Source organism: Empidonax traillii, unplaced genomic scaffold, assembly GCF_003031625.1.
Source record: "Empidonax traillii isolate 1590-97213 ecotype Southwest subspecies unplaced genomic scaffold, ASM303162v1 scaffold5:size3517227, whole genome shotgun sequence".
In the NCBI taxonomy this organism is placed as follows: Eukaryota; Metazoa; Chordata; class Aves; order Passeriformes; family Tyrannidae; genus Empidonax; species Empidonax traillii.
Window position 1 is genome coordinate 1917617 of NW_020955198.1, and position 24729 is coordinate 1942345.

Consider the following 24729-nt stretch of genomic DNA (forward strand, 5'->3'; position numbering starts at 1 on the left):
TAACCGCTGGATCTCCTGCCTTTGCTGACTAGCTTAGAAAACTCTTCCCCACTAAACATATTTTCCCACTGTGTGTTTTAAGGTTGCTGTAGGATCTAGAGGGCATTAGACATGTTCCAGAGATACCAGGCATGGCTGTGCCTTGCATGATGTTCTTGCAACCTGAAGAAGATGCGTGAAGGAAATTGATTAAAAAAGCGTGATGCGTAAGAAGTCTTTCACTTCACTGCAGGTCTTCCCTTAGCTTTGCTCTACCTTGCTGGGGAGGGTTTAGGATGAAGGGGAGGATATCTATCTCAGAATCAAAATCCAAGCCCAAACCACATGAGAACTCATCTCCAGTAAGTGAGGAGTTAAGCTCAGCTCTGTGTCTTCTTTAAAATCAATATGTCTACCCAATTTGGAAGCTTTATTTATTCCCTGGAGCTGAGGTAACTTGGAAGACTGAGTCATGTCTCAAGGTAAGCCTGGAGTGCCTAAATGCTTTGTAACATAGGATCAGCACTTTGAGTAAGGAGTTGGTAAAATACTGCCTCTTGGCTATTGCTGCCTCCCTCTGCAGTTCTGGCTAGATGTAACAAAGGGAAGCAGAGGGAGTATTCAAATTTGGATGGAAGGCAGAAGGAAATTTTGGGACCTTTGTCTGCTCCTCCTGCACCAGAAGGTTATCATAGGCTGAGCAGAGCCTTGTGTTTTCACATGGGAGCTCCTTGTTACACATTAACTTGACTGCCATGGCTCTATCCCAGCTAAACAGCATCAGTGTGCTCCTTTTCGGAGTGGTATGTCAGCATGAATCTCTTGGAGGAAATAAAAGTTATGTACTGTCAAGTACCTGAAAAAAACCTGGCGCAAGTCAGTTCATCTAAAATGTGTACATACAAATATGTCCTTTCTTCCCAAATAACTCATCTTTTAACTGGCATTAGTAAGTCAGCAGCTGGGCTGTCAGATGTGGAAGAAAATTCAAGTAAATGGCAGCTGTATGCAGGCTGAGCTGTACACAGATGTCACTAAGTCCAGTTAGCTGGGAACAACTCACAAAACTCAGGTCACAGGAGAAGATGAACAAAGGATTGAGGGATATTACAGATAAGGCAAGACATGCATTGGCAAAGCTGCTTGGTTTCCTGCAAATGGGACTGAACAGTGGAGAAACTGTCCATGGGTGTGATAGTCAGCTTCAGGCAGGGAGATAAGAAAATGGTCATTGCACACTGGAAGAGAGCCTGCTTTCATCATTCCCCAGTGCCAGGTCGTCTTCTTGCTGTACAGAGGCACAGCTCCACATCCAACAAACAGGGACAAGAACAGCTCAGAGGAAGCTCAGAGCAGTGACTTCCCCTCTTGGACTGGGGCCACGTCACTTTGTTGTGGTGGTAGGCCTAGGTTTGTTTTGACTCTAGCCTGCTGTTGCTAGCATGACCTGAAGACTTACTGACCATTTCCTATTGAACTCAAAGTTTCCCAATTAAGCTGGACAGCAGGTAAACAGGAGGAAGAAAGCTTTAACAGAGAGCCTTGTCAAAGCTGTGCTGGATCATCCAGTAAGCACTGGAGAACTTGGCAGGAGAAGAGTCACACAGTTGGATCAGGGCTATTCATTTTTTGCTAACTGCTCCTGACATTTCTCACACAAATGCACAGGATTCAAAGGTTTTGCCAGAGGTTCTTCTACGCAAGTTTGTGTCTTGCTCTTTGACTGTTCGTTGACACAAACCTTTAAAGGGAAAAAAATTAATTTAATTGCTCTAGGGTGGAGGGGGAGAGAAAAGAAAATAATAATAAAATCATAACTGCAACCCACAGAATCTACAGAAGAAGTGGAACAGGGAAGGGAGTGCTTGAGCAAATGCTAGAATGTCATTTGGCCAGACATTTCTACCTCCAAGGTCACCCAAGTGTTTTGCCTGAATAATAAATTTTTTATATCTTATCCTGAAACCTGGGAGCACTGGGAAATAGCAGGGGTGGAGGAGTAATAGAGAGGGAGGGAAAAGGGGGGGCTGTGGGAGAGCAACTCAGTCCTTACTGCTCAAAATTCTGTGGAGCCTGATCACACAAATATTTGCAGATCCTGGCAGTAGTACGTATAAAATTGAGTATGTGACCATCTTAAGATTGATCCCACACTTATTTTTCTTTAACTGCTGGATGTTGCAGTTTGTTGTCCTAGATCCTACAGGGGCAAGAAACAAGAAGCTGGAATCATGAGTATTGAACTATATGTCCCCAAAAATTTTGTTGCCTCCATCTCAGCTTGGAAGAGAAGATGGTCTAGGGAAGGAAAAGGAATTGTGAGGGCAAAACTAAGGACATTGTTCTTTCCCTGTGAGATTATGAGAAACTGTTCAGAAAGGGGCTACAATTCTGCTACTGGTATCTCAAAGAGAAAGAATCAAGTCTACATTCTTCCAAAATATTCTTTCCCATAAAAACTAAAGTACCACCCCCTCCAAAAAATAGCTTTTAACACTCTATGTGAGGAGAAGGTGGTATCAGGGCACACTTGTGTTCAAACACCACCACTCTGCCTCACAAAGGGTTAGGCAGCAGTTCCAAAGCTACAAACCAGCAAAATTCATCCTGTCTTTGCCAGGATAAATATCGCAGATTCAAAGACTTTTATTTTTTTAACTCTTTGGTCCTACAGTATCTCCTCCAAAGTGTCATATACACTTGGCTTCTCTAATCAAGGATTAAAAAGCTGTTTTATTAAACTTGGACTGCATAATCCAAGTTGAAAACCCAAAATGAATCATGCTAACCAATAGCAACTGATCAAAAACCTCCAGAGAGCTCAGAAGTTAAATCCAGGTTGCAACACTGAGTAGTACTGCAGTGTCTCTGTCCTTTCTGCAGTTCTGTCCTGTGTCAGCTGCCTACTGTAACATCCCAGCTCACACTTCCTACCAAAATAAATACATGGATCTACTGCTCAGTGGTCCTGTAGCACAAACAGCAGCAAGGATATGCAGTGCCACAGAAGTCTTGGGAAAAAAATTGCTAACTCTACTCTGTGTCTTTAGTGTTTCACAATGTTTTTTAATGCAAAAAAGAGCAGTAGTGTTAGTAAGGAGAAACAAGAAGAGAGAGATAAGGGGCTTGGGATGTCAGCAATCCTTATTGTAAATGAAAGCAATCCAGTAAATGAAAGCTATCAGTTAAACAGTTTACTTTTGTGGAAAACAGGGCAGGAATGAATGTGGGCTTTTCCATCTCTTAATGGAATGGGGGCTTTCTCTATAAATACAGTCTCTAAAATATATTATTATTTATAACATCTGTCTTTTGATAAACTTAATTTACATTTTTTTCTGAGATCACATGAATCATGCAGTCAAGAGCAGGAACTATCTGAGAAGTTCCCCAAAAGACAATACCTTCATCTTTATCACCATGCATGATAAACAGATCAGATCATATCAGCAAAGGGAGTTATGCTGAGATCTGTGTCCGTAGATTCTGATGATTAGCACCAGACAGCTGCTGACTGTGAGATCTGCTGTTGTCCACATATGAGACACTGCCTGAGGTATAATATCTCAGCTGAGACTGAAATCTGAACTGACAGACTTGAATCAAGTGGACAGCTTTGTAAGTGTGATCCAATTTTTTTTTTTTTTTTTTTTGAAATTTGCAGAAAATTTACAAAGGTGAATGGAGTCAGACAGCAGAATTGTTTGTATAGATCTGGGGCATAATGACAATGAAGAATTTTGCTCAAGTGAAAAACTTTAATGTTGCCTCTGCTTGTAAGAAGAGCTAGTGCAGGCTCCCAGATTAAGCCTTGCGACCTTGAACCAGACCATAATGCCTTGAGGTTGCCTCATTTTTCCTGGGAAATGGATTCAGAGATGGGTAATGCCTTCAGTTCTTTGTGGCTCTTTGGAAAATGGCCATAATCCCACCTTAACTCCAAAGAGAAGCCTTCTGAATTGAAAAGAAATTGTGCATTACTCCAGTGGTTATTCCTGTGGTTGGAGAAATAGAAGCACTGACCAGCTTTCTGTTCCAGTTGTGTAGACTGCAGATGCTCAGCTGTTGTCTGAGTAAAAATCAGGTTGCTACTTACTGCAGTGTGCCCAGTGTTAGTACAAAACTTGAGGTGCTTGAGTTTGCAATGGGTTCCAGAGACTGGAACTCTGCAGAGCAGAGTGGGACAATCCCCTCCCTCGACTGGCTGGCATTGCTTTGCCTGATGCCCCCCCAGGACACGGTTGGCCCTCCTGGCTGCCAGGGCACTGCTGACTCCTATTCAACTTGCCATTGACCAGGACCCCCAGGTCCCTTCCACAGCACTGCCTTCCAGCATCTCATTCCTCAGGTTGCCCAATCCAAGGTGCAGAATCTGGCATTTTTCCTTGTTGAACTTCATATGGTTGGTGTTTGCCCAGTGCTCTAATTTGCTGAGGTTTCTCTGCAGGGCCTCCCTGCCTTCAAGGGAGTCAACAGCTCCTCCCAGTTTGGTGTCATCTGAAGACTTCCTCAGCATCCCTTCCAGTCCTGCATCCAAGTAATTTATGAAGATGTTGAAGAGCACAGGGCCCAAGATGGAGCCCTGTGGAACCACACTAGTGACAGATTGACAGCCTGATGTCACCTCATTCACTGTTACCCTCTGTGTTTGACCTGTGAGCTCACACACTGCATGATGTGTTTATCCAGCTGTGCGCTGGAGATTTTGTCAAGAACGATTTGCTCCCAATGGTTGCTCTTGTGAAAGAAAATAGAAGGAACAAGGAATTTCTTTCCGTCATGCTCTTCCTCAGCCTGTCAACTTCCCATTTCCACTGAATCCTTGTCCTGCTGTACAAACTGAAGGTCCTTTAAGCTATGTCTGGTTCAACAACATCAGAATTAGATGGTGGTTTAGAAGAGGAGCTGCCATTTTCTGCACCCATACAAAGACCAGGCACAATTTGAAGGTGTCCTTTAAAAGCCCCTTCAAAACAATATTGCTGTTAGCCTAAACTCCAGGCCACTACAGAGTACTTCCTTAACTTTCTCCTTCTACTTCAATCTGGAGTCTGGTTCATCCACCACATGCAGTTTTTGCACAGCCTGAACTTGCTTGCTAGAGGTCAAACACTGATGCTTTTATTTCTGCCTCACCCCTTCTGACTGAAGAAAGAATAAATATTTGCTTAAAATTAAGCCCATTTTGGTTTGGAACTTCAGCAACAAAACAGTTCGGATGCTCTGCAAAAGAGGAAAGCATCCAGCATGCTTTGCCTTCCCCCCCCCCCTCCCTCCCCATCACCCTGGGACTCCAAAAAGACTCAAAGTATTTTGCACAATATTTGAAAATAAATAATGCTCATCTTTCAGCTGATAGTTTGGAGCCCAGACAGGCTCAGGATTTATAACGGAAAGAGTGATGCAAGCTTAATGCTATGTCATCCATGTGTTGCTACCATCCAGCAACCAGCTCCCATCCAGTCTCCTTCTTGCATGAATGGTCATTTTCTTCAAAAGTATTCCAAGGTTCCAAGACACCGTGCTGATTAACTCCTTCCTGAAGGGTTTGGGCCCCAACTATGGTCAATTATTCTGCCTGGAAGGACCAGTCAGCAACAGATGTTTTATTATTATTATTCTTTAGATGTCTTCTTCTCAAAAAACGACTTGCCTTTTTTCCCAGTGCAAAGACATTTCTTTTAAATCTAGCTAAGACTGGAAAAAGGGATCTAGGGAAACAGATTATGGTATACCATTATTAATTTGGAGGAGGAAGAAGACAGAAAAGTCATTCATCCCTCATAGCCCTTTCTTAAGAGAGCCATCATGACTTGCCCACAGGCCTAATAATCTTCATCATTTTGAAAGGGATCCATCCCGCAAGGAAAATTCAGGGAAGCTGGAGGTATTGAACAAGCTGATCTATAAAGATAATTTGTTCCATGTTTCTTTATGGACTTGTGCAATCCTTTGACTCATGAAAGCAGAATAATGCCAAGGTGTTATGGACTGGAAGTGAAGCTCCCTGCAGCCAGGGATTCGGCTGGAGCTTGAGCAATTACCTAAGAGGAGCATCCTGCAACTGAATACAAAGTTTCCCACAGAACCCTGCTCCAACAATCAGCTCCATCTGAGGTTCTCCCTGCCCATGCCTCGTGGCCTCACAAGAGTCCATGTGCACACATGTGAACCACAGAGAGAGAGAACAGTTTAAGAAGAGCCACAGTGCAATCCTCTCCTTGTTCCCCTCTGTACTCTCTACCACTTCATCTTGAGTCCAGCCAATGGTTTTCCCACAGCAAAGCTGACTGTGAAGGCTGGGAAGAGTAAAGGAAAGAAGAAGAAAGACAACCCCAGTTTCAGGGAGCAGTGTGACAGGTGGAGCCCAGTGTCATGCATAGCCAGGCACATGACCAGGAGGATATATGTATTATCTTTCATAAATAGCTACGAGCAGATGTTCAGCCAGCAAGTGGCTGTGTCAGTTGAAGCCATTACAGCTTGCAGATGCTTGGCACAGCCCTCCAGCCAAAGATTACCTCTCCTGCAGCTCTGCTGGCAGTCAGCTCTGCTGCAAGCAAAAGTCATCTGGATTAGCTCATACCACCTGGATCAGCTGCTTAAGCAGTGCTGGCTGACTCTGCACTGGAGCAGATTGGGGAGTGCTCACACCATCCTTTTGGTTGGTAACAACCAGGGGTCTGACATCATCCAGGTCACACAGTGAGGTCTGGAGGAAAGTATCTTACCTTGCTCTGAACCCATGTGTTCATTCACAAGGCATATATATTTTGTATGTTCAGAAACAAGGTTGATAAAAAGCTGGAACATGTAGCCAGGAGTTTTTGTTTAGCCATCAACTTTCTGATGATTTCAGACCTCCTTGAATATTATCTCTTCCCTCTCCCTCTTTAGTCTGGATGGTAATTCTTGCACAGGAATGGCACTTTTATTATGACTTGTGCCACATCTAACACAATGGAAGACCATCTGTAAATCTGTAATGACAAGCTAAAAGAAAGGCGAGCAGGCACTTTTGCAGGGAGGTCATTTGGAATTAACCTTTCTCCTGCGCATGTAGAACACATGTCACAGCTGGGCCAAACCTTATCCAGCAGCTTTACCTGCTTCCACAGTATACAAGAGCAGAGTAGCTCAATCACATTCCCCCATTTCTTTTCTGTGTCTCACACATCAGTATTACATTCACATGCACGTAAAGAAACAGCAGACCAATGATGTGAACATATGGCTTTCTCCTGTTATGCTGGCACGTAAACGGTAAGATACACAGATGTGGGGAAACATATGCTGATTTAAATAAACCTTGCAAAGTGCCAGAGCACAGAGGGAAACACCCCAAAAATTAAACAGACGAGTTAGGCAAACTGCAAGTTGGGAGGTATCTTGTGTTTTCTCTCTCTTTTTGTTTTTTGGCCTGTTGAGCCTATAGCAAAGCTGATATTACTTGCCCTCTGGCTAGACTCAGATAACAACAATATAACTCCTGATTCCCAGCCTCAGCAATACCATTTTTGCTTTTTTTTAAACCTAGAATACAAATTCAATTAGCACAAAAATTAAAATGAAAATAAACCTGGAGATAACTGAACTCTGGGTCACAAAAGCAGAGAGTTGATTGACAGCTGAGGAGGAAAAGGAGTTAAATGATGTAATTAACTTCCTTCTGACTCATTCATTCACCTGGGGGGGTTGATTTATAAAAAATTAAATATGATATCAATATGGATGCTGAGGCCAAAGCAAAATATAAACTTGCAGACACATAGGAGAGAGATCCTGATGAATTCCCTGGGAGAGAGCTTGGGAGCCTTAGCCAAGCCTCACAAAACAGTGCGTTCCTGACATGCATCCAAGAGGTGCAAGCATATTGACTTGCCCAGTGCTGTATTTGCAAGCTGGAGCTCTTCTGTGAGATATCAGTTGCCACCTCAGTGCCTTGAGAAAACCTCAAGTGACTCAAGCTTGAAGATGAATATATGTGTAGAATAATTGCTCCACTTTCACACATGAAACAGCATTTTGTCAAGGCATGTGACAGAGGAAGAATTAGGATGCTGAGAAAAGAGGGAAAGAAATGGCTTTTAATAGATCCCATGAGCCAGGCACTGTTGGCTAGTACACCCTCAGTTACATGGTTACTCCCCCAGTGTGGGACTCTGCGTAGTCACAGGTCTGCTTGACCCAGAGAAAAAAGGAACAGGACAGACCATTTCATCAGGTACGGACAGGTGGGTTTTCTTGCCATGAACACTGTCCACTGGCTTACATGTTTCCCTGCTGTCACAGCTGCATGAAGCATGAGACTGCACAGGGCACCCTTGTGCGCACACAAAGTCCCTCCTGCTCAGCGTGTCTTCCATATATTGGGTACTCCACAAGAAATAAACTGCACACACATTCTGCTGCAAATCTGTGACCTCAGATGATCCTTGCTCCTGAAAGCTCTTCCACTGCTAGAAATGTCATAAATAAATAAAAATCCAGGATTGCTCTGAAGCCACCTCCTAAAGCACATCAAATTAGCACTACAAGTCTCCATGTCAAACCTTTCCATTCAGTCTCAAAAAGAGAGGAGGACTGAGATTTGCAGATCAGTGAAGTCTTCTAATTAAGTCACAGGAAGCAATAAAGCAATTAGCAGCAGAGCACCTTTCCCCTGATGCAGTTTCCAAGGACCTGTATCCATTGTACAATTTAAGTATGAGCCCCCTTGGAGGAGAAAAGGTGTCCAGGTTGTGGATTCATGTTCTCTATTTTGAACTACCCAGCAGTAGAGATGCTTGTGTAAAAGTTCTCCAAATTATTCCCAACCTGATTGGCCCAAATGTGCAGAGACCTCATTATTTAATTAGTGTACTAATCCACCTCATTGTGGCTGAAACGGGTAAGGGAACATGCGATGGGAGAAGCTGTTGGCAGGAGAGGTGTAAGAAGTACAAGGGAAGTGATTTTTCCCATCAGCACAGCTGCTGGCAGAGGGCACATGTGTCTGCACTGTTAATCTCTATTGGGATTGTCAATGGGGTGATGTGGGGAGGAAGCAGTTCACACTGAAAGCCAGCAGATTATCTATTGTGGCTTCCAGCACTATATACATCATAGTTTTTAGCCTGAAATGCTCTCAGAGAGCATATTCACATCTCCTTCTCAAGAAGAGAACACAAAAGAATTTGTGGGCTTATGGTTGAATTGGGGACAAGCTTTCAAGATAGTCTTGACTTCACAGAGTCTCAGATTTTGGCCCTGGAGGGCCATCTGCCCTCCAGGAACTGGATTTAAAGTAGATTTCAGCACATATAAAGCAGCTCCCCCACTTCAACCCTCCTGGTGACAACTGCAGGAGAGATGATACTGTCTGTGCCATGGCACGTAGCATTGACGTGACTGTCCCAGCCCAGCTTGCCAGCTCAGAAGGAGAGCTGAGCTGTGGTGAAGACGGGCATCTGCTGACTCTCTGCACGAGTTCTGGAGCCCAGCCCTGGGGGATCCGCCAATGCCTGCCTCTGCTGTTGCTCTTCTGAAAATGAAACGAAAGGGTTGGAGCTATCAGACTAGTTCCTTTCACGAGCAATAAATTCACAGTGCAAGCAGTGGAAACAAACCTCTTCTGCATCTGCTTTACTTTTCATCTGGAAGAAAATAGAAAAGTGAAGAGGAGGGTTAGCTTAAGAAAAGTTTCTTATGGACCTTCTCTGTAAAGGTAGGAGAATGCTCTAAGAGCATGCTTCATTGAGATGCAGAGCTTGGAGGCCACAGAAAGGCTGCAGACCCCAAACAATAGCCAACTGTACAATCAAACAAGCTGTTAATGGCAGTCACTCCCATTTCTTAATGCTGGAAGATCCTCACAGAACAAGACCATCAGGGGTTTGCCTCAAATCACCCTCCTTGCCTCTCTATGGGAGAGGAAACAGAAGTACTGAATAGGTGCTGGAACTGTGCACGGGTATCTGGGTTGTGGGGTTTTTTTTACATATAGCAAATCAGTTATCAGACATGGAGCAGAGCACAGCTTTCTTAAAATCCAAGTCACTGTGATTTACAGCCTCTCCCCCTATCTGTTGTGACTTCAGAAGAAGTCCAGCTGCAATCATGCAGTGCTGTGCCCAAGACACTTATGTTCCAAAGGAATAATGGGGTTTTTACACCATCAGGCACACAAATTCAGCCATGCAACTCTGAGATCAGTCAGGCTGAGCCCCTGGTACTGCCTGTTGCTCTGTGAACTTATTGCCTTAATTAGGACTTGTTCAGAGATCTCTGGCTTGCCTTTCGTTGCTGGGTGGAGACATGCCGTGAGCTAGGGCTTTTTTTGGGTTTGAGTTTTTCCTCTCTTTCATTCCAGCAAAATTACAACAATGCCTGTTTCATGTTATTCCATGGGGCTTCCCTTTGTAAAGAAAACTCATCAGCCTTGCTAATATAATCACTCAGTGATGCCATGTCAAAATGTGATTAAATGAATAACCACAGTCTTTTCAACACATCTCTCTGTGCAAACAGATGTTTAGAAAGAATGCAATATGTTGCAGGGGAAAAAAAAGTCAGCAAGGGATAATGTCTGAGCAGTTGTGGCCTGAAGCCTCAGGCTATGGGCATGGTCACTGCAGCCAAAAGGGCGAAATGAAGATAAACTTTCTTCCTGGAAATTCTAAGTTGTCAGCATCATTAACTCTCAGATCCTGGCCAATTTCCATCTCACTGCCACCTCCCCACCCCTCCTACAGTAGTGACGTCCCTTTCAGTTTGTGGGTTATTTTATGTGTTTTCCAACGAAGGCACTGATTGTTAGAAATGTCAAAAGAGAAGATTGTCTTATATAAGGGATGAACTATTTTATTGCAGTCACCATTCATGCTCCTTTCAGGAGAAATCTACAGAACCAGGGCTGGGAATCATGGACCTGTAGCTGCAGCACCATGCTTCAGAGCTTCTATGTAGCCTCAGTGTTGGTTGAAAAGTAGCCATCATGATCTACTCCAGAGGAAGGAACAGAGCGCTTCCATAGTGGCATTCCACCCTTTGGGTACAAAGGATTTAAGTCAAAAGCCCTCTCAGAAAAAAAGCAGAAATGAACTACAATCCAGTCCATCAATGCAGCTACTTCTGTGGCCTCAGTGTCTGAAGTACCTGAGCATTTCAAAATGTTTGTATGATATTTTTCTCCTTTTAGAACTCATTGCTGTTAATTGCCCATTTGACAGAGGACATTTTAAGTACAGCTCTCTCACATTTCAGTGTTTCTTCCTACCCTTGTCTCCAGGGAGATACTGAAGTCCAAGGTATCCAAGATACTAGGTATTCAAACTTATTTGCAAGGAGTGAAGTCACTAGCAGAAAGTGATTCCCCTGTCTAATCATACCTGCTTAACTATTTCCCTAGGGATTCCTTCACTGGCCCTGTCACAATTTTTTACACCTTCTTTTTAAAGCATCTTTCTGTTCAAAGAGCTGATACTTGTTAAATGGGACATGGGGCTCCTCTGCTATAAAATTCACTACTCCCAGTATAAACACAAATGGATACTGCTCTCAGGACATAAGTATGCTTTGGAATCCTGACATTCTAGACATATAAGATAATGGTGAGGATGATTAATAATGAACCCAAGGAAGTGCTAAGAAAGAAAGTTAAGGCAAAAGGATGTTTGTTTATTCCTGACTGGGCTTCCACAGGGTCAAAGTATCACACCCATGAATCCCTGGTGTGTTCATAAGTCTCTACGTTAGTGTAGAGAAAAGATAAGGTGGTGCCAACATTTCCATTATGCTGCTTCATTTGCAGTTTTGAAAGTCATCCATAAATAAAAACACTCTGGAAGACACTTTGGCAGATGGCATCCTGACTTGTGAATCTGGTTGATTTTGATTTCCACTTCCATTTTCTGACATTTTTTTTCTTAAAAAGAAGACAAGAATATTGCTTCAGATAAACACAAGACCCAAAACATTATGACACAAAAGCATTTCTATGGGCTACAAGACCACTTAGCAGGAGAGAAAAATAATGATGTGCAAATATCTGAAGATCATCCAAGGAGAAAGATCAGTCATCCAGGGAGGTCCAGGGTGGAGGGGGACTAACGCAAGACAGAGAATTAAGAGCAGTGGGTTGAGTTTAGCAAAGGAAAAATTAGCTTGAGGAAAACTTTCCTACAAGTGAACTGGTCTCCCAAGGCAGGAGATGGAAACCTGATTGATTGAGTCACACAGCCCTGGACTGGCCCTGTGTCTACATGGGCAGGGAGAAGCCTACGTACCTTGGAGACTTCTTTTCCCCACTTGAATGACTCGATTCAAAGTTCAGGATGAATTCTAAATTGGTGGATTAAACTGAGTGATGCTTGCCAGGATACATGTCTCTCTGCTAAAAGGGAAAGACTTCAGTGCTTAGATAGTGCTAAAGTTTCACCTGCCCCAAAAGCATACCAGAAATCATCAGTTGTTAAGCCATTTTTACCCACCAGCACAAAAGAAGTACAGAAAACATTACCTTCCCTCCTGATCCTGGAGGCTGATAAATGCTTATGGTGCAGAAGATACTGTTTGTTTGAAGTCATAAAATACATAGGAATGGAGGAGGGGAAAATCTTTCAGTGCCTGGGAAGACTGAGGGTGTATGGAACTTAAGAGTTCTATAAATCATTGCAAACATTTTAAAAAGCTCCTCCATTCAGCAGACCGAGTCACACCTATAGCTTTCCCTTTCTCTCTCCTTGCAGTTGCCTTATGTGTTGTTCAGGAGAGGAATCTTCATCACTTACCCAGCTCAGGGGAACCTTATCTTCTCAATGAGCCTTTAAGTTGCTAGCTCACATAGAGGTCCTTGTCTATTTAATCCAAACCTGATTCTACTCCTTGCCTGAGAGATTTTCTAGGTGCAAAGCAAATTCACCTTTCCTTTGGACCCTCTGCTATAATTCAGCCAGAATTATATGAAAACAGATCCCAGTGTAGGATCTTCACTTTTGTCTTTCCTTTTCATTACCAGATTCTTGGAAGGCATCTCTCCAGCTGCTGCCTTCCTCCTACTGGTGCTGGTAACTGATGGAAACAATTGCTCATGTTTGCACTGAGTGGACATACTTATTAATTCCAGCACTAAACACAGAAAGGGCAAATTCTTTGGGGAAATGGGGACCTATTCCTGTTACACATCTCAGTTACGCTTCCATGCCAGAATGACACTTTGAGGTCTGAGTGAGATCAGTGTCCATGTACACTGGAACATGCTCCACTATACTCCAGAGCTTAGGATCCTGGTATGGCACTAAACACCTTATCAGGCTAGTGGGCATTTCCAGAGAAGCTGCTATAGTTAGGGAAGGCAGGTGAGCCAGGGCACGTCATGATGATGGTCATTGTTGCAGTGCAGGTTGAGAGGTTAGGGTCACAAACATCCTACACTCGAACAGAAACCAAAGTGAAAATTTGGGTTATTCCACATGGAGGATTGAGTTCAAGGGTGACATGGCTCAGAGAGGTTTATCCAGACCTTCTCTGAAATCTGACACAAACTTGGCCTGTTTGTTTCTATGAGGAGAGCATCTGCACGCCTTTTTGCAAATCTCCCAGCAACAATGATATAAATAAAACCCTAGACTACAGAGCTGTCCTGACAACTTGTCCTGCCCTTTCCTAAAAGGGGGCTTATTCCATGTAACACTACAGTCCACATGGAATTTTTTTTGTGTGTGTCCTTTTTTTTTTTTTTTTTTTAAATCTTGGAAAGGAAGCAGGAAAAGCTCTACCAAGCTAATGATTAATGCAAGGAATCACATCCTCACATATTGAACAAATAAATACAAGCTAATAGAAATAGGAAAATACTCTTGGAATTTGTCAGTCCATGGTCTTATTATCCTGAGCTCCAAGGCCAAAATTGCAGACTATGGTTTACAGATGCTTTTCCCTCCTTCCCTCTCCTCCTCCTTTTCTTTTTCCTTGCTTGCCTCTTTTCTTTTTCTTTTTTCTTTTTTTTCCCCAAGGCAGCTCAAAGGAGCTTGTGGGTCCCTTGCTAGGAATTGCTCCTCTGACAGAAAATTTGCTCTTCTTTTCAAATGAGTTTGGCAAATGTTAGTGAAAGAGTTGCTAGTAAATATTCTTTGAAAACATTTATAGGTTTCTGAGGGTGCATGAAAACTGTTTGGGCTGCAGTTCATAGAACTTTCAGCCCACCAGAGACCTGGGAAATTCTTCACTATGTTTTTTGCCCCAACTACTCCTCCGCTCACAGGATGCTTGAGACACTATTTTCTCTTGAAAAGTCCTACAAATAAAAAAAGAAAGAGGAAAAAAAAGAGGGCAAAAATAATCTACAAGGGACACCTACTTTAATCCTTTTTTAAATCTGGTTACCTGCACTTAGAGGAAATTACAACCAGTCTTCCTAGATACTTAGGTGTTCAGCTTTCATAGTCAGGGAGACGAGGGGTTTTGTTTGGGATCCTTGATAAATGGTTTCAAGAAGCCCTTTCTACATAGTATACTTTGTTTGGTTTGGTTTGGGGTTTTTTTTATTATTTGTAGCCCCAAATCAAACCCTTAATTTCTCTGAAGTATCTTTTCCCTAGTTTTCAAATGGTAGCAGGCTTACTTGGACAAATTTTGGACTACTCAGAGTCTTCACTGAGACTTTAAGTCTGAAGAATCAGGATATAAGTGGGCATATTTGTCAGTCCATAGCTATTCACTGGGTCAGGCCTTCAGTTCTGGACCAGTGCTGTAGAAGAAAAAGTCTCTGTGGCAGCCATCAATAGCAAAAAAAGACTGAATTTTCAAGTAGCAGTTCTAGTCTTCCTCCTTTACTCCAGGGGCACTAGGCAGGGAGAAACTGGTGAACCTGTTCCTAGTTTAGGGTTCATGAGGCTGAATTCATGTGCCAAAATCTGTGTTTTTCATTTTCAGAAAATTTTCCCCTAGGTAATATTCATTCTCCCAGAATTACTAATTAAAGAAAAAAAATCTCACAAACTACTGATTGTTCATCAAAGAAATATTATCCAAGAGCTCCTCTGCATTAGATGTTTTCATTGTATTCCTCTTCCCTTCTTTGCTCCTTTGACTCTGTGAGCTGCACTTTGTTAAGATGGACCTTTGGTTGTAAGTCCCTCCAGGATCTCACATGAAATGAGCATGAGAGGTTTCAGCTCCCTCTTCAGCTCCCTCCTTTCTGGTCCAACTGTCAGGGTCACAGAAAACTCCCAGGGCAGTTGGCAATCTCCTGTTAGAGATTTCAGTTGGGAAGACCTGAGAACCATGGCAAACTGGCCAAAGCTGCAAAAAAAAATTGAGCCAGTTTCAAGGTTCAAAGGGAAGCAAAGCAAAAAAAAAAAAAAAAAAAAAAAAAAAAAAAAAAAAAAAAAAAAAAAAAAAAAACCCTGTGTTAATTCCTAATGTTTCTGCTGACTCAGCATCCAAACAACTGGAAATTTCTCCTTGAGTTGGAGAGATGTGTCCAAACATAAAAGCCTGGACCTGGCCAAACTTTTGTGTTTAAGAAAGTTTGTAACCAGACCTCCACTCTACAGTTGGTCTCAAGCCAGTACTAACAGAGCAGAATGAAACCTCTCTTTGATTATTTAATGCAGCCCAGGAACTAGAGCAGAGCTGATCACAGCCATGGATTTGGATGGGAATATTGCAGGCCAATATTGCAACTGAGCAATAGTGCCAAGGGGCAACAAACAGCATTGCAGGGTCATAATTATTCACATTCAGGGAAAACCCAAGAGCCTGCTTCTGTCAGGGGCTCACCTTTCTGTCTTTCACGAATGAATGAGGGTCTCCAAGCAAGACACAAGTCTTCTCAAATTCTGGTGTGAATGCTGGGGATTCAGCAGAACTGTGCTCAGACTTTGAGCCCTGGAAGATTTCCATGTCAATAGTTTTGCTAATTCAGTCCTTTTTCTACACTTCCCTCATAGCTCTCTCTCATAAGTACTTCATCTGCTGGAGTTGGCCACATAATCAATTTACCATCCACAGGCTTGGCTGACTTTGATAAAGAGGATTTAGAGGGTTAATTTGAGCCCTCATATTTCTGAGGGGACGCTATACTTAGGAAACTTTCTGCACTGCGCTTCAGCACGGATTAGTTGTTCTACTTCCCATAAAACCTTATGTCTGCCAGCTTGCCTAGGATTAGAACTAAAATGGAGTGTGTAGATCCCATTGCCACAAATAGAGCTTCTGCACTAGGGCTGCTTTGCTTGGGATACCAGCCAAAGCTATAAATATTGAGGGCCTGATTTTTCAGTCCATCACAGTTGCAGCATATATGTGTGTGTGTGTATATATATACACACACACACACACATATATATGTATGTGTGTACATATATACACATACATACATACGTGTTTATGTGTGCGATACTTCACACTCATGGTCATTCTGAATGCACACAAGCAAACTTTCCGTGCTGTCCTTGAAAACTTCGTATGACAAGACTGAGCCATGCTATTATTCATGATGTTTTGGAACACAAATTAAATTAGAATTTTTGTCCCCAATGAGACAGATTTGATGTTTTCAACTCTCAAAGGACACATCTCAGTGGTATAGCTATCTGTGACATTCACAAGGGAAGATCACCTGGATACCTGCACCAAAATCTAGGCTCTTCTATTCTATGGTTTTAAGTGATACTTCTAGCACTGCATAACTGTGCTGCCTGCTTTCCCAGAAGGGAGAGTCTTCCTTGGGAATACAGAAGGAAAATGTCAGACCAGTCAGTTTGTTACGTGAAGCCTGTTGTTTCTTCCTCTGGCTTGTTTGTAGACCTTGATTAAATCTTGAAAGGAACACAGCTGTTGCTGGTACTAACTGCCAACCTCCTCTTTAAATGAGCAACACTAATTCCCCCTGTTGGTTATGTTACCACTCATGAAAGATGGTGAATTGGCTGTTTGCCAACAAAGGTCCATAGGCAATGAAAGCTGCTGGTGCAAACACTCCTCAGCATGTCTTGAAGAAGCTGGTCTGCAAGGGAAAAGAGCCATCAAGGCCTCGCAATGCCGCTGGTCACGGGCTATGATCTGTCTGCCTTGGCTGGAAAATGGTCCTGAGGGACTCAGTGTTGAAGACAGGAGAGAGAGGACCAGCAGAGAGAAGTTCAAAACCTACATTTCTGACACTCTCCAAGCCTGGTGGCTACTCCAAGTGGCTGAAGGAGTCGCACAGACATGCAGGTGCTGCTGAGAAGCAGAATTACATCCCCATCTCTCTGAATTCCCACTGTCCTGATCAGGATCATGATGAAAAAGCATCTCCACTCTCCTGCTCCTGCATCCTTGAAAAGAAGAAAATGGACACAATGCACGTGAAAGTGCACCCAAAGCAGAAACTTCAACAGCTGCAGTAATCATGAGTGGAGGCAGAAAATCCTCTCTTTTTCCAGCCCAACCTCACTTTCTCTTGCAGACTGCAGTAGCTCAAAAGATCTGCTATTGCAGAATCCCAGCCATAGTTGGAAGGGCATTAAGATAAATTGGTTTTCCTGTATAAATCCACACTAGTAACTCTTAGAAATCCCAGCCCAAGCTCAGAAGGCCTCTATGGAGGGTATCATGTAGACAGGTCAAAGGATAAACAACTATGACACTAAAGGTTTTTGAATTTGAGAGGCTATCCCATGCATCTGTATAAAAATCTGCCCACTCCTTGCTGTGTGGGTCGTCCTTGTGCCAAGATTTCCTTGTAATTCAGAAGCAAAAAATATCTTCCAGGCTTGGTGCCATGCAGTGAAAACACATGTCTTGTCTGTACATAATTGTACAGAAACTGGAGCCTTTTATTTTTCATGAGAACAGGCCCATGACAATCAAATCCTGTCTTTCTAAGACATTTATCTGGCATCTTGTCACATAGTTTCTGTGGATTTCATATGTCTGACTTAACTATCCCCAAACTCCTGCAAGGCTGGGAGGTACTGTTGGTTTTTTGCACTGATGAATTCTTCCCAATATCTATACTTTTTTATTAATTTCCTCCAAAAATACCTAATAATTTCAACTAACATCCCTCTTGTTGAATTTCTTCTGTTAAAAAGTAGATTAGTCTGACATCTCATAAATTACTCATGTTTTTGTTTTGAAACATTACACAGATGTATCTATATTTAACTTTTCTTAAATAGAGATAATACTTTTTTCTTCTCCCCACCTTTATCCAAACCATGAAAATTACATAAAAAGGCTTTTTTTGGACTGGTTGGAGCATTTATATTTGACCTCTCAATAAAACAAACTGCTTTTTGTTGTTGATGTTTTACTGGAAATGTTTCAGATGAATCCCAGTCTACATATTTTTACTGTAGATTTTTAAGCTTGGCTTATAAATCAAAACATTTTTTCATCCCATTATTACCCATTATATCAACTAAGCTCGTGGCATAGGTGATTTAAATTCCTTACCTAAGGTCACAAAGGGCACTGGTGACAGAGAGCTGCACAGAGATCTCCCAGTCCTGGGGTACTGCAAGAAACTGCATGAACCGGGACTCACCCTTGTCTTCAAAGCTCCCTCCAATGATCTCCTCATTCAACAAAGCAAGTGAAATTCTTCTCAGAACTCACCCCATGAACTGAACTGTTAGAATTGGTGCCAAGGATTGTTCATATTTTGAGATAGTATTTCTTCCCCCCCCCCCCCCCCCCTTTTTTTTTTCTGGGAAATTATCTTTTACAGAGTTAGGACATACTTTCCCCCTCTCTCCCCTCCCCCACATATTTTCTGTTTCTGCTTTTTTTCATTGTAAATCTGGAAGATTTCTGATCTGAAAAGCATATTTTCTTTTCTATTAGGAACGGGTAGAGGTCTGGCAAACTTGGCCTTGCCATCTGCCCTGTCAGTGAAAGCTCTTGCACTCTCAGTTTAAGCCATGGAGATGACCTTCTGCCACCCTCTCCTTCCTTAAGTGTGAGTTTTGGGAGCTGTTACTGCACATAAAGCTGATAGGCCTGGCTACAGCTGTGTCAAGACTTGAGTCATGGTGGTGAAACCCATAGAAGTAGGAACCCAGGTGCTCTCCATAAGCCCAAATGCCTTGCTGTGACTGGACCCACTGCAGCTGCTGATGGCAGGTGACCTCACCTCCATGTTGCAGTTTCTCTGCTCAGTGTCCTGAGCAACCAACCCCCTGCTGAATTTTCCCACCCTGTGGAGGGAAATTAAATTCTTTGTCAGAGCTGGGAAATCCCCAGAATGGCCTTAAACCATGTTCTTCAGAATGCCGTTGACACTCTGCAGTGTGCTCTGTTCATGCCCGTGCGTGCACACGCACAGAGCAGTTTGCTGCTCAGTCCTCCCAGGGGAGAGCCGTGAGAGTTTATTTTACATTAACTCTCATACAGCAGTTAAAAATGGCTCTCACAGACCCTCTCAGGCTTCAGATCCTTCTTCTGGGCTAATCCCAGCATTCTTTTAGAGCAGAAAGAGATACTAATTTCCTTGGTCAAAACCCTTCCCTCTGTGTCACCTTCCACCCAGTTTACTCACTGCTGCTTTCAGCTGGACACACTAAGTCAGCTGGCAGGACCAGAAAGATAACTAGATAACTCACCTCTTCTCCCAGATGTTTGAGGGAAGATTTGCATGCTTTTGTTCAAGGAAATTATTCCCAAAGAGTCTGCCCTCTTGACATGAGTACCTCCACCAGGTACTCCAGGGGTCTGGATGACAGATGGACTTGCAAACATTCCCAAATATCCCTGGCTCCTGTGAAGTGTGGGGCTGGGCTGTAAGGTGACCTGATGCCAGTCCCCTCAGGTGGGCATCCTGGCTTTGCTTCCAGCTCTCAGGGAGGGCTGAAGGCTGCTCTGCTCCTCTGTAAAACACTGCATATAGCTTTAACATGAGACTGGCTCGCAAGCCCTCCTGCCTCCCTCCCCATTCCTTTCCTAGTAGGAGAGCACGGAGACTGTGCCGTTGGAGTGAGCTGGCAGGGCATAGTGGGGAACTGCACCCCATTAGAGATCTCTGTGCCCCAAGAAGGCACAAGCACAAGAGGTGGATGCCGACTGCAGTCAGTGCTGTTTGCCTACTCAGTCTGTGAGCTGGTGTGAGGGAGATGTCTGAGGAGCATTATATCACCTGGCTGGGCTAACAAACAGGTGGGATCCATGCGGCCCTTCGAGCCATGTAACAGTGCTTTGAAGTTTTCTCCTGAAATTCAGGAACCAAGACCCTGTACACCACTGGTTTTGACTGGCAAAAGTATTTCAGATGCTCTGACAGGTTCAATAAGAAACTCAGGCTTCAAAAAATACCATTGCCTATAAATTCTGGCCTTTTCTAATTCGGTACAGGCTTTGCCTGCATTAGCCACTTTGCAGAACTCTTCTGGTTGTGTGCCTTGAAAGAAGGATTTGAGGAGGACATTGTAAATGGGATTGATCTGAGCAGAGGCAGCGGAGTGGGGAGAGGGTCAATGTTAGCAGAGACATGGGGTGAAGCTTCCCCTGGCAAAAGGCAGGCTGGGAAGCAATGCTGTATGCATCCTCAAGATGAATGAAAGTGCTTTCCCAGCTGTGCTCACCTGGATGTTGCCTAAAGATCCAGTTGAGGCAAGAGCCAAAGTTTAATGAGAAGAGCACGTGGGCTGCCAGCTGGGTCAGGAACTGTTCCCATGGTCACACAGAGTTTACAGGACAATGCAAGAGACACACATTTGCTGCAAATGTCTGAGAAGGGAAACGAGTTGAACTGGGAAGGAGAGGGGGGAGAAAGAAACTGCAGCCAGGAAAGAGGCTTGGCTCCATGTTGAGGTACCACAATGTCCAAGAGAAAGGTGGTGAACTGAGGCTTCTGTTGGTCTGAACAGGTAGGAATATGCTTCCCTCTCCAGCCTGGAGATGGGAGAAAACACATGTGATGGTACCTATAAGGCTAATGTTGGGGATATTTAGTCTTCAAACTTTCTGTGGGGGCAGGTGAAAGCACTTGGCACCTTCCCTAAGCCTGAAGAAAGGCTCTACCTTAACATACTAAGTGCTGGCATGAAATGTCGCTGTTCCTGTGATGAGGATACAGGAGCTCAGAGACGAGGGCAGTGTGTTGTCCAAAGGCATGCAGCAAGTAGACCTTCACGGAGAATTGTCTATTTTTCTGAATGCCCCCACATTTTGAAAGGGAGGTTTTGCTCTCCAATCCTGTACCTGCTCCTTCCTAATTCATGTCATTGAAGAAGCTTGTACTGATCTGTCTCATTTTGTCCACTTCCCTCTGGAGATATGTTCACCCGTAGCTGCAGAGAAACTCTAGTCCTGCCCTCCATGGGGATTTCTCTTGTGTCCGTGGTAAAGTTTCAAGGACTCACTTGCCCTCTGGCCTAAAGTTTTGGAAACCTGCCTACAGTACTGAGAGGTGCTGGCTGGGATTTCCCCAGCAGCCCACAGCAGTCAGGTGCCCAGACTGCCCACAAAGGAGGAGTGCCCCAATTCCTCAGGCTCCCTCCAAATCTTCCATGAAGAAGCCAAAGGCTGCCCAGACCAGGTGTTCTGCCGGTTCCAGAACTACCAAATCCAACCCCCTGTCGCCTGAGGGGATGAAGAAGCTCGTTTTTGCTGCTGGCAGCCAGCTGAAAACTGCTGATGTCCCCAGCCTGTCTGCAGATGTGCCTTCCTCTCACTCCCAGACCTTTCCAGACTGGTTGAGTTTGTCAGGTTTTGGTGTGGTTTATACACATTATTTGGGAAAGTTTCTCACACCAACTTGCCCCTCTAGTTCCCATTAAAAAAAAAAAAAAATCTTGGCATGACACTTGCCAGAAGTTTTTAGCTGAAGTAAAAGCCAGTAGCTAGTGCCTTTTTTTTTTTTAAGTGGTTGTTTTAATTTAAAAAGATAAATAAATTCAAAGGCACCAGTCCAGGCACTGTTTTTAATTTCTGGGAGGAGAAAAAAGCATCTGAAATCACTACCAGTTTTCTTTCTTTCTTGAGACTTATAACTTAAAGTGATCAAAAATCATTGCATTTTTTGTCAATGAGCAGAACAATATCCTCCAGGTGTTCAGAATGGGAACCTTTCTTGACCATCCTCAACTGAGACCCCTGCTTGCAGCTGTGAATTTGGTGCTAAGAAATATCTAATGAGTAGATTATACCTTTTCCACAGTACCAGCCACTGCCACCTTGTTATTTTAATATAAGCTTTACACTGAAAGTACGTAGAAATGCATTCTGACAAATAGACAGAAACCCTCTCTAGAGTCAATCTTTGGGCTTTGAAGGAGAAGAGACTTATTGGGTCCATCTCTAAAATTAAACAGCAGAAACTGCTGACACATATGGAAGACTTTACACCCCAAAGTTTTGGCCCAGAATGTTTTCTTTTTCTGTTTAATTGTAATTTTTCTGTTTCACCATTTTGAAGTTGCTTGCAGCTGATATGCCTCTGCCAGTAAGTGAGTGCAGACTGAGTCACTGTTTTATATAGATTTGTCCATAAAGTCATGGAACTGACTTCTGAAATTTCTTGCCAAAGAGAAGGAAAGTTCAGGGAAGGGTAGGAGGAGCTGACAGAGGAAAGGGCAGAGGACTCTAAAATTTTCCTGACCCCTTTGCTGAGACTTTGTACCGAAAGTCTGATTTTTAGATTGACTGGGTGGTTGATCATATAGAGGTGGTGTGAGGACTGCTTCTAATGGGGCTGTAAGAAAGGTTTACAATGGCCACACTGGACAAAGTATCAGAATGAAAGCTTCAGTCAGTTTTGTACTTTGATGTGAGTTTTCCCAGTTTGAGATAGGACTGAATTCTGTGGGTGTACAGCCAAATGTCTGTCCTTTGCCTGCTTGCTGTACTCTAGCTCCAAACACAGCCACTGAAGAAGCTGTGCCATCTCTAATGATGTGCAAATATCTATCTGCTCTTTAAATTACAACTCTCAGAAACTGAGGGATTTCCTAGAATTTCACAGCAAGCAATGAAGAGGACATATTTCTGGTTTTCAGCTCTGGCCACCTGCAGCTCCTGGGCTTTGCCACATGTTGCCTCACTGAGGAGGGGGCCCTGCTAAAGGAACATGGCACTTCACCCAAGTCTGGCCCCAAAGCAGGATGTATCCACCTCCCACAGTAAAATTTAGCTCCATTTCACAGGAAAGCTTGCTTAGTTGCAGTACAGCATATGTTTGGCTGGCAAGATTGAACTTTATGGAGGTAAAAAGCAAGGCAGAAATGCCAGCAATTCTGACTTTGCCAGAGATACACTGTGGCCCCAAGAGCCTAAATCTGCACCTGACCAGGCAGTTTTGATAAGGACACATCTTTTCAGGAGTTGCAATGTTACAATCACTTCCAGATATGCTTCTTCCTGAGCTTTGCAAGGCATATTTATATCATCAAAGGAGGTTTAGCATGCTGGTAGTCTGCTTGAGCAGGACTCTCCATTGCCCCTATTTGGTTTCCTGAATTGTTCTGTAGGGTTGGATGGGGGTGTTGTAGTAGGATTCTAACTCAGAAGATGTTCTCACCTGCTCTGGTAACATAGCTTCCAATTTGTTGGAGACTGAAGCACCCTTTCAAATTTATTCTATTAAAGAAAAAAGAGCAATAAAACTGCTAGGCAAGCCCAATGAAGTTCAGGTCTCTGCTGACACTCTAATCTGGGTAAAATGGGTGCAGGTGCAATTTGGTGGATTAAAGGCAGTTTTCTTTTTCGAGCTGCCTGGCTGATTGCGCCTGCGAGATGTCAGAGAGTGCTCACTGCTGCCACCAGCAATACTGCTCCAGGGCTGTGAAGGCAATACACCCTCTGCCATCTGCCCACCGCTGGGAGGGTCTAGTCCCAGCCCGGAGGTGACACTCACCAGCTGCCTTAGGTGGGTAGCATCTGGATCTGCAGTATGTGCCATGTGTGCTCTGAGGACTGGGAAAGGTGCAGGCTTGCATTCTGCTGGCCCCTGATGGTCTTCAGGAGGACGCAGGTGGGGATGCACACAGCTGAGCTACCCCTCAAAGCCCTCAGAGGCAGACTAGACACGTGCTGTCGGCCTTTTCCTGTCCTCCACAGTCTCCCATTGCTGCTTGCTTGCAAACTCCTTCACAAGACAGAGGAGGTGGATACAAAACTAAACCCATCTCCCTGTTCTGAAATGAGAGGGAAGCTTTGCTTGCGTGTTACCAAAGTAACCAAGAAAGCAACCTCCTGACACTGCCGTGTGAGTCCTCAGCTGGTTTTACAGCCTTTTGGCATGGTCCTTCCAACCAAATGATATTAGCAGAGCCTGTGAGCAGGAGCCACTCTAATGAGGAAAACTCCTGCTTTCTGCAACTGCTAATGTAATAAGTGGCAATTTTATGGCTAAATCAGAAGACAAAAAAAAACAAGGGGAGAGAGGGAGAAGAAGAAAACCTCTATTTTAAAATGCAGCCAAAATCTGCAGGAATCTACTGCTGCCAATTATTTTAACAGCTCCAACCTGTTTCCCCAGCAGAAGGAAAAAAATAAAAATACCCCTCCAGCCCCTCCTTCCCTGTCCTTTGGGAAGAGAGGGGTTTGGATTAGCTCTTCAGAATGAAAACAAACACATTGGGGCTTTTATAGAGCCAAGCTGTTCCTGCATCTTGAGAGCAGAGCGAGAAAAGATCTAACAGGTGCTGCATGATTTTATATGGCAGCGTCACGAGAGGTGCTGGTTCTCACTTGTGAAAGAAGGCTTTCTTTGGCCTTTGGCTGGTGCCCTCCTATATCCCTGGAGCCAGTGGCTTTGGTTTAACAACCTATGGCAGATATTTAAGT